At 32.0% G+C, this 14,145-nt stretch overlaps 1 long non-coding RNA gene across 1 annotated transcript in view; it reads right to left on the reverse strand.

The window, feature by feature from the left end:
• LOC140433249 (uncharacterized) overlaps positions 1–14,145 on the reverse strand; it is a 182,079-nt gene that overhangs the window by 147,007 nt on the left and 20,927 nt on the right. The gene's annotated exons all lie outside the window — the stretch shown is intronic.

A 14,145-nucleotide genomic window follows, 5' to 3' on the forward strand; every position in this document is an offset into this window, starting at 1 on the left:
CTCATTGCATATATGTTCTCTCAGAGAAACTCCTAATATAGTTCGTTCGATGACTTTCTGTGTTGTTCTTAATTTATTTGCTGACAACTGTGTAAGTGTCACGGTCTGCATTTCATAGGTGTTCTCTTTTTCTTTCAATTTATTGGCTTTATCTTTTTGTTTATCAACACAACACTGAGTCTTCATACTGCTGCCTAAGTCATTCGGATTCTTCTAGTTATCTCTGTTGTTTGATTCTATTTGCCTATTTTGATCGTATGACCTAGGTATATATACTCTTCGACGTTTTCAATCTTACTTCAATTGTAATATTTTGATTTGACATCACTTTTGTCTTATTTAAATTTATTTTTAAACCAATTTTCACAAATTCTTGTTTAAGTTCTTAAGCATATAGAGTAGTTCCTTTGTATTGTTACTTGTGAGTACTATGACATTGGCAAATCTTAGATGACTTATTCCTCGTTGTTCCCAATTTAACTTCTTGAATCTTAAACACATCTTTTAATTCAAGAGTAAATAATTTTCCTAATTTTCCGGAGAGATAGCATTTCTCTTTTCCTTTTTCCGTTCTTATTTTGCTTGTTGTTATACTTTTTGCTACGTTTATTTGCATATTTGTATTGTTGTGTATGTATTTTAAAAGTATTTTATATCTGGAATCAATCTTTGCGTTATTCATTCCTTCTAATACGGCCCAGAGTTCCATGGAATTGAATGCCTTATTGTAATCTACAAATGTCAAATGAAGAGGTAAATGTTAAACTTTTGGATAAGTGTCTGTGTTGTTTGGAGGTGTTCTATGGTACTTTGCGAAATCCCGCTTGTTGAACAGACTGATAACAGCTTATTTGATAGTCTGCTGGTAATTATTTTGGTAAACAGTTTGTATGGAAGTTGTAATAGGTTTGTTGGTTAGTAATTTTTGAGTTTGTGTTTGGCTCCTTTCTTGTGTAGTAAATGTACCTCATTTTAACTGCCTCTAAAGTAGTTTCACCTTCAGCTGTCCCAAATCCAAAATGGTGCAAAAAAAATAATAGAACTAAAAACGAGAAAAACGTCACAGTCGGAGACAGACTGGAAATATGAAAGGTCATAGAAAATTTCTGTACCAAATTGTACTCCGTAAAAAAACAACGTACATAAAAAACTATAATTAAATCCGGCTCAGAAAAAATACCGGAAATAATTAACTCTGGTCTTAAACCAACTAAAAAATAATAAGTGTCGGGGAGAGGAAGAAATTACGGTCAAAATGTTGAGAATTGGCCGCAGAAGAAAAGAACAGTTATTAAATATTTTGTTTTTAATAAAGTGGTCAACGAAGAAAAGGTTCCTTAATAATGATACAATTTCAAAGTTATTTTACTATTTAAGAGAGGAGACAAAGCGAATTTTGAGAATTACCGGCCAATATCCTTACTATCACACCTTTATCAACTACTTAACAAAATCATATTGAACCGCCTAACGAATGAGCTCGACTTATCGAGCAAGCTGGATTCAGAAAACATTTTAGTACCATAGACCACTTGCATATTTCAATTATTATCGTTTGTTGATTTTCAAAACGCATTCGACTGGAATTGTGTGCTGTGCTAGAATCTCTAGAAAATACACGTATAAATTTACTATATGAGTTTACTTTAAGATATACTAAAGTAATTAAAAACATAAAAATTCAACCATGCAGTCTCCTAAAACTACAATAAGGTGTGAGACAAGGAGACACCATTTACCTCAAACTATTTACCCTTAGTCTCGTAGACATTTTTAAGAAATAAGAAAGGAAGAACGTGGGTATAAACGTCTACGGATCAAACTTAAATCATTTGAGATTTACAAATCACACATTTTTAATAGCAGATAATATTCAAGAACTAAATGAAATGTTACAAAAAGTAAATGAAGTTTCCGAAGCGATAGACTTAAAAATGAACTACAGCAAAACAAAACAAAACTAATAAGCCAGGAACAGACAAATATAACAATACAAAACCATACCATAGAAAATGCCTAATAGCCTATAACTTGAAAAATAACTCCATTCCTATAAACTTAAACAAAAAAGTGTTTAACATATGCATACTACCAGCTTGTACCTACGGGTTGGAGAACGTAGCCTTTACCAGGAAATCTGCTAAAGAATCTGCACTAGAAACACCACAAACGGAAATGGAAGGAAACATGCTTGCAATATCACTAAAAGAAAAGTTCAGAAATATTGAGATAAAGCGTAGAAGCAAAATCCGGGAAATCGCGCAAGAAATAACAAAAAAAAATCCGCTGGACCAGTCACCAGCAGTCACTGGACCAGTATGATAGGCGGATACGAAGAATCTTAGGATAGAAACCAAGGAAGAAGACTTCAAGAGAGATGGGTAGATAAGATAGCAGCAGTGGCAGGCAAACAGTGAATTAGATTGGCGCAAGATACCGAAATGTGGAAACAATTGGGGAAGACCTACTTTTAGTAGTGGTAGGAAAGTGATTAATGAAGAGAGAGAGAAAGAGAGAGAGAGAGTATTTTTGTGATCGTTAATGTGATAAAATTCTGTGAATTGTCAAAAAAAGCAATGAGTCCTTATTATTATTTCTTATTCATAAAAGAACAAAGGGTATTAACACCATATCCAAAGGACAACCAAAATATTTTGGTCATGTTAAGAACATATAAAATATCAACTATTGCAAATATTAACAATAATTGATGGCAAACTTAAAGTCCAAATGACTTATGTCCATCTGTCTCTTTTACTCATGTAACCTTCTGGCTCAGACTTTTGGTGTTAACGACTACTTGCATAGCGTGACTTTTGGGACGAATTATTGTCCATCCTTACTACTTGTCCGGCCTTTCTATATTTTTTTGCATTATGTTCGTTTTGACTTCTTTCATTTTGGTTATTTTAATCTCCTCATTTTAGTTTCATTTTAATCCAGCTTATCGATTTCTTATGTTTTAGTCTAATATTTAAAATTACTTTTTCCGTATTTCTATAAAGGTCAACGTTTATGTTGCGTATGTCAATAACCACAATTTTTATTGATACGTTAGTTGTATTTTTATTTGAATTATAATTCTTTTGGTTTTGGTGCTCATTAAAAGTCCGGTTTTTCTAACAAACTCATAGAATTTTTTATTTTTATATGTAAGTGCGCTGTCTATAATCATTTTTGCTTTCGCGTGTTTTTTCTCGCTTTATAGATATACCTATCCACCATATCTGTGTCTAACCATTTGTTTCTTCAAGCTAATATTAATTGGTTATTATAAATATTTATTATTGTATGATGAAAAAGTTGCTGCTGTATGTTCATACTAACTTATAAGTACTGGCAAGTGCAGAAACAAGTAATCACAATCTAAACTATTTTTTTATAAATAGTAAAAAGGAAGACATCGGTTTTATATTTACAATATCATCAGACCCGATTAAAATTGAAGAAACTGGCACGATATCAGTAGTACAAACATACAGTTATACTTTGAGAAAACACAAATCCTCTTAAAAGTAGCAACTCAAATTTGTGGGACACTTTAATTGTAAAATGGTAGTTTTAAAATTTTTTGCATACTAAGCAAATTAGGGGAAGATTTAACAATAATTTATACAGATGGTTCAAAAACTGTTGAAAGTACTGGTTTCGCTTTTTTTGTTTCAAACAGCAATTATGTTGAGAAATATCGAATTCCTGAATGTTGTTCTATTTTTACAGCCGAGGCTGCTGCTATACAGAAAGCACTAACTTGATGTGTCACTAATTATTGTGAGAACATCGTAATAGTATCAGATTCTCAGGCAGTATTACAAGCAATTCGTAGCCATCCATTGGATAGTTTTCAAAACTCCATTATACTTGATATCAAAAAATTATTACATGATCTAAAATTCACAAAAAAAAACAGTTACTTTACTCTGGGTTAAAGGACATAATGGAGTAATTGGAAACGAATTAGTGGATGGTATGGCAAAAAATACATCTGAGATATCAGAAATTACAAATTTTTACTACTTTAAAGATCTTTTTTCTATTATCAGGAGTATTGGCAGGGAAAGATGGATGTCAAAATATAAAGAGGTTCAGAAGATTTCAAGAAACCATTACTTTTCTATTCATCCATGCTTACCAAACAATATTCCCCATTTTAATTTTAACTATAATAAAGTACATTCTTCGTTAATAACCCGGTTAAAACTTAACCATGGCCTCTTTCCAGAGCATCTGCATAGGATTGGAATCTATGAAACCCCTTTCTGTCCTTGTGATGGTAAATCTGTCGGAGATTTGAACCACTTATTTTTCGATTGTCCTAATCATAGGGAACAGACTCGAAGCCTATATCTAGATTTAATTGATCTCAATATTAGCCTACCAGTTAACATCAGCAATCTGTTATCTTATTCTGACAAATCTATATATAATATTCTAATCAAGTTTATAAACGATTCTAAAATAAAAATTTAAACTTCCTTATAACAATTTTCTGTGGCAAAAAGATTTTTTGTCTAATGCCATCTCTCTCTCACACACACACACACAAAATTTTTTGTTTTATTTTTTATAAAAATTTAATGAAGGAATAACAAAAAAGAAGGATGTCAGAAGAAAAGAATCATTTGATTTCAAAAAGACAGATCACATATTCAATTTCTCTGCATATTCACTTTACGAAAGTAGTAACTGATGAATTTATAAAATGTTAACAAATCAAAAGATCCTTAAGAGATATTTGCAAGAGTTGTAAGAGCTAGAGCATACTACTTGTCAATCAATTTAAGACAAAATATATTTGACTGTAAATCACGTCTTCTTCAATTCATTAATAGTTGTAGAGGTTGAAATATTCTCTGAAAAGATTTGTAAATATCGAAACGGACGGCATTAGTATATAGTAGTTTTTTATACAAAAAAAATCGTTATTAAAATATTCTAAAAATACTGTACCAAATGGCACGTGGTATAACGATGTTTCATTATTCGGATTTAATCCACAAGTAAAGTGTGTAATGTATATTCCGGTCTCGAAGGGGATTTTTCAGAATTGAGCAGCGCATCGTCAAGAAATTGGTCTGTTAACTTTTTCCAATCCTCCACCAACCCGTCATCGCCACCTCTCCACGGTTTATATGCATCGGCGGTTATTTTTTCACGATTTCGACGGCCACTTGTGTGATTGGAAGGCAAAGACGATTCCGATTTGATACGGCATTTTTTCTCTGCATGTGTGGAATTCACAAACATTTCCCACAAGCTGATCACAGAAAGAAAACGCGGTATAGGATTACATTGTATTAATTTGAGATTTATTGCTGCTAAAACGCAGCATACTAATTGATGTTCAATAAATTATTAGCAGAACGACAAAACTTGACAGTAGTAATTTGAGAATCAGTTGCTATATATTGTGGATTGCTATTATACAAAGAGGGACGTAATAAGAAAAATTACAAATTTTTTTAATTTAACATCACTAAACCTGCTTTTTATAATATTCTTTGTAAATTTAGAATCCAAGACGGTATTTGAATAACATAATAGATTAATTTATGAAAGGTATAATATTATAACATCGAACAAATCGTTTCATCTGTGTAAATGGTACCCGCGTTAAAATATGAAAAATGCGCTCACTCCCAGAATTCAATTTTTTTTTCACGTTCTATGTGATTAAAAAAATAAGAATAAGGTGGGAGGACAGGAAGCCTGTCCTCCCACCACACCCTACCTGCATAGTTAAGGCATTTACAAAACTTGTGTATTCTTTATAGACAATATTTTTCTGTGTACTTAATCAAAAAGTATATTTCTGACCTCTTTTATATTTTTCCGTCAAGTGCGCCACTTTTAAAAGAGGTTTTAGGGTTTTTTGTGGTTTTTATTTAGTTTATGGATTTTAAAATAGATTGAATCAGGGTTTTTATAGCTGGAAAACACTTGAAAACTGGGCAAAACACCTTTACAACATCCATAAACACATCATGTTTTTCAGTGTTTTTAAGGGTTGTTGCGAGTTTTTGTGGTGTTAATCATATTTTTTGAGATCGATACAATCTCAATCAATTTCTTCATATTGTTTATATTGTTTAGGTGGGTTGCAATAAATTTAAAAAACGATTTACATGCATAGCTGAGGCTTTTACAAATCTGGTCTATTTTATAGTATGTTAAATGTAAACCTAAAAATGCATTTTTTCCCAAAAAAGTTTGTTTAACTTTTGTTTGAAGATGGCTGCAGGTCCAATTTTTTTTCTGTTTTGTGTACTTAATAAAAAATGTAATATAACTCTCAATATTAATATTCGTTAAACCTAAAATTTTTTTATCAATTGACATTATCATAATAATTGACTGATTTACGTGATAATTTTTCGACTGTTCTAACAACCATTCAAATTTCGTCATTTTGTGTCATGTGGAACAATTTTACCCAATCATGTCAACATTAGACTGATAATTGCATTCAGTGCAATTTTCAATCCCTATGACAACACGATCGAGTTTGACAACTTCATCCAAATAAATTTCAAAATGTCAAACAACGAATCTAATGTTAACTTAAATTTTACTAATTGTACTTTCACTAACTGTACTTTTAATAAATAAATGTTTCGATATGTTGTTATGATTTTTTTTTTCGAAAAATTATCCGCCGAATATCCCTCGGACATTGATGAATGCCTCATAATTTCATGACAAATTTCTCAAGCTCGTTGCTTGGTAACAGCACTCAGCCTTCGGCTTCGTGCTGTTACCAAGGAACGAGCTTTCGATTGTCATGAAATTATCTCGTCTGTTATCAATGTCCTAAGGATATTACTACTGACAATAAACTTAAAAACATTTTTAGACAAGGCCTCTTATATAAATAATATTGTAAATTTTCTGAAAAAACTAATCTCTTTTAAAAAGAATAAACTAAAAAGTGTGACATAGTAATCCCAACACCCATTATAAATTATTATAAAACAGGAAGGCTTCGTCTTTAGGCTTACTTTATAACAAATAAAACTATAGAAAAAGTGTTGCAATTAATCTCTTTAGAAATGCAATTCGAAAACAAAGCTGCTCTCGTATATTAAATCATGTGAAAATTCGAAACAATTACAAAATATGCATTATTTCTATAGACATTTGATTTATGACATTCAAAGGGCTAAAACTATTTTTCTCGTGAGAGAATAAAAGTCATTTTAAAACTTCTTGACGCTCTATTTGTTGCATAAGCAAACAGCAATCCAATTATTGGTAAGTGGATCCCACGCATAGAAAACTTGAGCGTTTCTGTCATCTACGATCAACGGGGTGACCCAATATGCTTGGATTATTTGTACTTATTTATTTCTAAGAAAATCAATAAACTTGTATATAGTTCTAGGAATTTACTTGCTTGCTTTAATAATTTTGATCCCGATTTTTGGATCGGTTATGCAATTTAAAATGTCAGAAGGTACTCATTTCTTCTGAAAATTATTGACAGCACAGTTTATATTATGACACAGTTGATAATAATTATCAACTTAAAATAATAAACTAGTGGCGACGAATTTTAAAATTATTTAAAGTTTTCTTTTCACAAATGTTGTTAGGAACGATTAAAACTCATAAACATCATAAAACTTTTCATTACCAATTATTTCATTTAAGATTTACATTTATTTAACAAGTGTAACTTTTATTGAATTCATGCGATTAAAATGACTTCTTCTTTTTCTTAAGGTACCATCTCCTGTTAGGAAATTGGTAGTCACTACCGCTATTTCTACTTTTGTTCCGCAGCTCTGAATAAATCTACAGAATTGTATTTTAGCATTTTCTCAAATTATTTAACGAGGAAATACGCCTTTTACCAATATTCCATTTTCCTTGTATTTTACTCTGTATTATCATCTTCAACAACAAGTACATATCTCCTCCCATCACATGACATAATTAGGAGTTGATAGTCTCTCTCCACCTGGCTTGCTAATCAATGCAGTGAAATAGAGGCATATGCTAAACAGTATGATAGCTTTAACATGCATAAGAAAATAAAGGAAATGACAAATACACTGAGAAAAAAGAAAGATGCCCTTCTGAAAGACGCAAATGGAAAAATCATTATAGAAATTAAAGAGAAATTAAAAAAATGGAAGACATACATAACAGATCTGTTTGAGGATAATCGGCAAGAACCGGAAGAAATCGACAGCGAAACGGGACCAGAGATCATAATAGAGGAAATCGAACAAGCAATACGAAACGCAAAAAACGGAAAAACTGTAGGTCCAGACGAAATACCTGCGGAACTACTGAAATGTCTAGACAATGAAACTCTACCTGTACTTCTGGACCTATTTAATGAAGTATATAAAACTGGAAAAATCCCACAGGAATGGTTGGTGTCCACCTTTGTAGCAATACCAAAAACAGTATATGCCAAAGATTGTTCAGACTATAGGACAATATCACTAATAAGCCATACCCTCAAAATATTTCTAAACTTGATTCATGGAAGATTATATAGAAAACTAGAAGATGATATGGATGATACTCAGTTTGGGTTCCGCAAGGGACTGGGAACGAGAGAAAGAATAGTAAATAACATAAGATTCGCTGATGACACCGTTATAATGGCAGACACCCTGGAATCGCTACAAGAATTGGTAAATAGAATTAACGATTATTGCATTAGATACGGACTAAAAATAAATAAGAGAAAAACTAAATTCATGATTGTCTCAAAAACGCAACATGGAAATGAAAGATTAATGATAGAGCAAACCCAAATAGAAAAAGTAGAGACATATAAATATCTGGGAACCTGGGTTGATGACAAAAATGACCAAAGCAGAGAAATCAAAGTCCTAATTGAAACTGCAAGGCAAGTATTTGTGAAAATGAAGACAATGCTTACCAACAGAGACCTTCAGTTGCATCTCAGATTGAGGGCTCTAAGATGTTACATATTTTCTATCTTACTATACGGAATGGAAGCTTGGACATTGAAGAAACAACACATAAGGAAAATAGAAGCGTTGGAAATGTGGTGTTACAGAAGAATATTAAAAATTCAGTGGGTTCAAAGGATTACCAATGCTGAGGTACTACGACGTCTAAATAAGGAGTTAGAAATTATGAACAGCATAAAAAGAAGAAAACTAGAATATTTGGGTCACATAACCAGAGGAGAAAAATATGAGCTGCTGAGAATTATTATGCAAGGAAGGATCCAAGGAAGAAGAAGCATAGGAAGAAGACGCATCTCCTGGCTGAAGAACCTTAGAGAATGGTTTAACTGTAGTTCACTACAACTTTTCAGAGCAGCAGCTAACAAAGTGACCATAGCCGTTATGATATCCAACCTCCAATAGGAGATGGAACTTTAAGAAGAAGAAGTCTCTCTCCAATGGCGCTACAGCTCATATTAAGCCTTGGCCTCCTCCAAGCTATGCCTCCAACCTTGCTGATCTCACACCGATCTTCTCCAGGTTCTCAGGTCTAGCAAATTTTGCGGGTTCGCTGCCACTTCATCCTTCCACCTTTTCCGCGGTCTTTCTTTTGGTCTTGCGGCCTGCAGCTAAAAACTAGCTAGTTTTTTTGGTAATTTTACAGTCTCCATTCTCACTACATGACCAGCCCATTGAAGTTTCTAAAAACGAATTCTGAGATCGGTGCCTCTTTGAATAGTTGGTAAAGTACATAGTTGTACCTGGATCTTCATACTCCGTTTTTGTTAATTGGTCCAAATATCTTTCTTAAAACTCTTCGTTTTCCTGAGTGAAAAGTAAGCTTTGTTTCCTTTTACTATTCTTCTTTGAATCTCTGGTTCTTGTGTTTCATCCGTGTTTAATGTAACTCCCAGATATGTGAAACGCTCTACAGTTTTAATATCGACCTCTAATTTAACTGTGCGTCTGTGCTAGTTGTTTGTCTTTTAAATATTTATTTCTAGTCTGGTCTCTTCTGCCTCTGTTTTTAATTGTGAATATATTTCTGGGGCCTCTTATGTTCTATGAGACATGATGCTAATGGTATAGGCGGGAATGTGTTTTTATTTGTTAGGAGATTACCTCTTCCTCAGGAGTGGCGAAAAATGGGAGAAACCTATTCGTTTAACAAAATGCTTAGTGTTACTTGTTTGTATGTAACAGATTGTACTTTAAAATAAATAAATAAAAATAAATCATATGACCCAGATATTGCAACTCTCTTATCTTAATCGTATTAATTATTTCTATTTCTTTTGTCATTCCTTTCAGCACCTCAACATTCGTTACTCTGCTCACAAAAATTATTTTTAACATTCTTTTATCATCCGCTACGGCTCCGACCCCATATGCAGAAGAAAAACATTGTTACTCCAAGCCAATGTACGGTCTCACAAGAGCATTATGAGCTTCGAATTGCTTTCTCACTCATGTTTAATATTTTAATTAAATTATCAAATAATATTTATAACACCATGTACAATCTTTGGTAACTTTATATATTTTAAAGGGTTTTTACCCTAATATTTTGGTGGCTAAGGCATGGTAACCTGTATTTTTAACCTGATGATGGAACTGTTGTTCCGAAAACGTTCGTGTTTTTGATGTAGCCCTTTTAAGGGTTTTTATAAAATATACCCATTTACAAAGATTAACCTCTTTTTTGTGATACGTGGGATACAGCCAGCTGCAAGAATTATTTTCCTTGTGGATAATTTAATCTGATTCAACTTACCCAAAGTTAAATGCATATCTGCCATTTCCTGAAATGTGTAGGCCATTGTAATATCAAAATTTTTAATATTAATCTTATTCACACAATAAATGATAGCTTCAAATTATTGACTAATATTAATGGAACTGTTTGTAATTATTGCATCCGTAGAAACTAATTGTAATTTTATGGCCAACTAGGAAAAAACTAGTTTTTCGAAAAAGTAATACGAAACAAAAAAGTTTTAAAAATAATGTGTTAAACTAATGATGCCACAAAATCATTTGATTTGAACGTACTCAAAAGTTTGGGGGGATTTAGGGCTGCAAACCCCCCTTAAAATTTTTCCGTACTCTTAGATTTTGTTGTTTCTTTTGTATGAAAAATGCTTTCAGAACAAGAAAGTAACGTGTCCATTTTTATTACAAAATGTCAAGTAGTTTAGGAGATAATGCAAAAAACAATTTTTATATTGTAACTTCAAAGGGCTGTAACTTTTTTTGTGTATACTTTTGTACTAAGGTAAGTTGGATTCAATCAATTAAGTTTTGTCCCCGAAATGCGTGATTTAATTTATGATATATATTTTTGAAACACCCTGTATTTATAGTATGGTTACTAACACTATGCAGGACTCTTTAGAATTTAATTAATTATTTAATTTTCAATATTTAAAAAAGGTACATTGTAAACAAGATTCATACTTTTTGACACATGTCGTGTGCGGCCGGAAAAATTTGATATCTAACTAAAGAGATCCGACTTTTATTCGCTCCGTGCGTGACCATGGTAGGGGTACTTTGAAACGATGCCAGCGTCCGTAGCGGCGAAATATGACAAAATTGGACCTACCTTTTTACGCATAAATTTTATCAAAAATGTGTGCAAATACATATTGCGTATTTAATTGTGCTAATAATAGCAAAAATGGTAAATGTAGTTTTTATAGGTTCCCAAAGATTACATATAAATTAGAAAAAAAAGATGGATCCGTGCTATTAATATGAAAAAGTAAATATCACATAACTTCATTTTTATGCAATTGAAATAGGAAAAATTTAAATAATTTACCTTAAATAATATTTTATAAGGCTTCAAACTAACTGCAGAGTGCCTGATGACTTTAGCTTTTATATCATAACTTTTACTATTACTGTTTTTAAATATATGCTCTTTCACGTGAAAAACTTGTTTTGCCAGTACTAGACTTTTCCCTTTCTTTTCCGTTTATGGTTGAAAGGATATATTATGATCAATTTTGAGAAACCCAGTTTTTAATACTACATTTATTTTGTACATAAACTGAAAAAATATAATTAAATAGTTAATTATTAATAATTGTCAATTTCGCATGTATTTAACAATTTCAAACATATGTCATATGTTTAACCTGAAAATTGGTAGGTCCAAAACTGTCAGATGAAGGCGGTAGGTGTCGCGTCAGTCACACACGGAGGGAATATACTACAGATATTCTGACTGATATATTTCTTTCCTAAAGTTAAAAATAATACGTAACGACGTGTTATAATGAAATAATTCGTATTTTTATAGTATTTTAAATTACATGCTAAAGTATAAACCTTCATTTTTATTAGTACAACAAATTAGTTGACTACAATTTATTAGAAAACTATCGTTACGTAGTTTTGTAGCAATTATCTCATTTCCTTATCCGCAATATAATTAATAGTAAATGTAACTAGTGGGATGAGTCGCCCTGTAAAACTACATCAGGTTGATAGTAAATATTATAGATGCTTCTTTTCAGTACACGAAGGCTGAATGTTGAAAAGGATTTTGTTTATTGATGTTTCCTCGGATATTCTGAAAGCTTAAATATATATTGCATGAAATCTGTGGGAGAGCAGCTTACCGTAGAAGTAACAAAACAAATTCTGTTTTATGTATAAACACATCAGTCTACTGGTGACAGGGGCGGCCTCAAAATAAAAAATATACAATTAGAAGATGTGCAAAATATCTACAAATACTAGAAGACTGCATAGAACGCTAATATGGCACAACAATTTCTGTCTATTCTTCTTCTTTTGGTGCCTATTCGTTTCGAATATTGGCGATCATTCTGGCTATAATTATTTTATTAACTGATGCTTTAAATAGATTAGTTGTTGTTGTGGAGAACCATTTCCTCAGTTTTTTTAACCATGATATTCTTCTTCTCCCGATTCCTCGCTTTCCGAATACTTTGCCTTGAAGGATTATTTTCAGTAATCTTTATTTAGTGCCGTTTCTCATTATGTGTCCGAGATATTCTAACTTTCTTCTTTTAATGGTATACATCACCTATTATTCCTTCCCCATTCTTCGTAGTACAGTATCGTTGGTTATCTTGGCGTCCATGATATTGTTAGGATTCTTTTGTATAGCCACGCTTCAGTGAGTGTCCAAGATTCAACTCCGTAGTATAATATCGAGAAGATATAACATCGTAGGAGCTTTACTTTTATCTCCAGATTAAGGTATCTTAATCTAACAGTTTGGCCATGTTGTTGGATGCACTCCTAGCCTTCTCTATTCTATATTTTACTTCTTGTGGGTGATCCCATTGTTCGTTTACTATTGTTACAAGATAGTTAAACTGTTTTACTCGGTCCACTGGTGTATTCTTGATAAGCAGATGGACTTCTCTAATTTTATTTTTGCTGCTTTGCTGCTTTTGCTTCTGTCTATTAAAAAAATATTTAAACACGTTTTATTCCTTTTAATCTTATTGTTAGTCTTGCTAGCATTAAAAGAAGAAATACAAAAAAAATTAAATAGATCGTGATAGAAATGTCAAAATACGACTAAAAGAATAACAAAATATGGTATTAAAAAGCGGACTCCAACTGTTCTAGAAAAGAAATGCAAATAGGAGAAACGGGAGGAGGGCGCAGGCTTGCTGATCAATCAAAAAGGAAGGTAATACAAGGCTATTTATAAAGTAATATCAGTAGATATCTATAAAGTAAAGAAGTACAAAAAAATCTATAAAGAACTAAACGAAGTCATGATGTGAAGACTACATAAAATCATAAGTGTTACATATGGTTGAACTCGTATTGAATAGGAGATTCCTTAAATGACTGAATATACAGGGTGATGAATTTGAAAACCCAAAGTTACTACATAATAATATAAGAGAAACGGCAAATCTGGCAATATTACAAATATCAAATACGGAATCTCCGTATCCCAAAATAGGTGTACCTCAAATTTTGTAAAATTATGACTAGCAATTTACGAGATACCTAATTGGTCTTTTCCAGACTTTTGGGCCACTCTGTATGTGGGTACTTTAGTGGATTTTTAGCTATTGAATCTGTACAACTATTACCCAATATGTCTGAATGTCCCCTAATCCATACGAATTTAATATAATATTATAAACCTGATAATTTTAGTAATTGTTAAAAAATTTTTAATATGAATATATTGTTGTTAATTGTGACTTTA

The sequence above is a fragment of the Diabrotica undecimpunctata genome, chromosome 2, assembly GCF_040954645.1.
Source record: "Diabrotica undecimpunctata isolate CICGRU chromosome 2, icDiaUnde3, whole genome shotgun sequence".
Taxonomy (NCBI): Eukaryota; Metazoa; Arthropoda; class Insecta; order Coleoptera; family Chrysomelidae; genus Diabrotica; species Diabrotica undecimpunctata.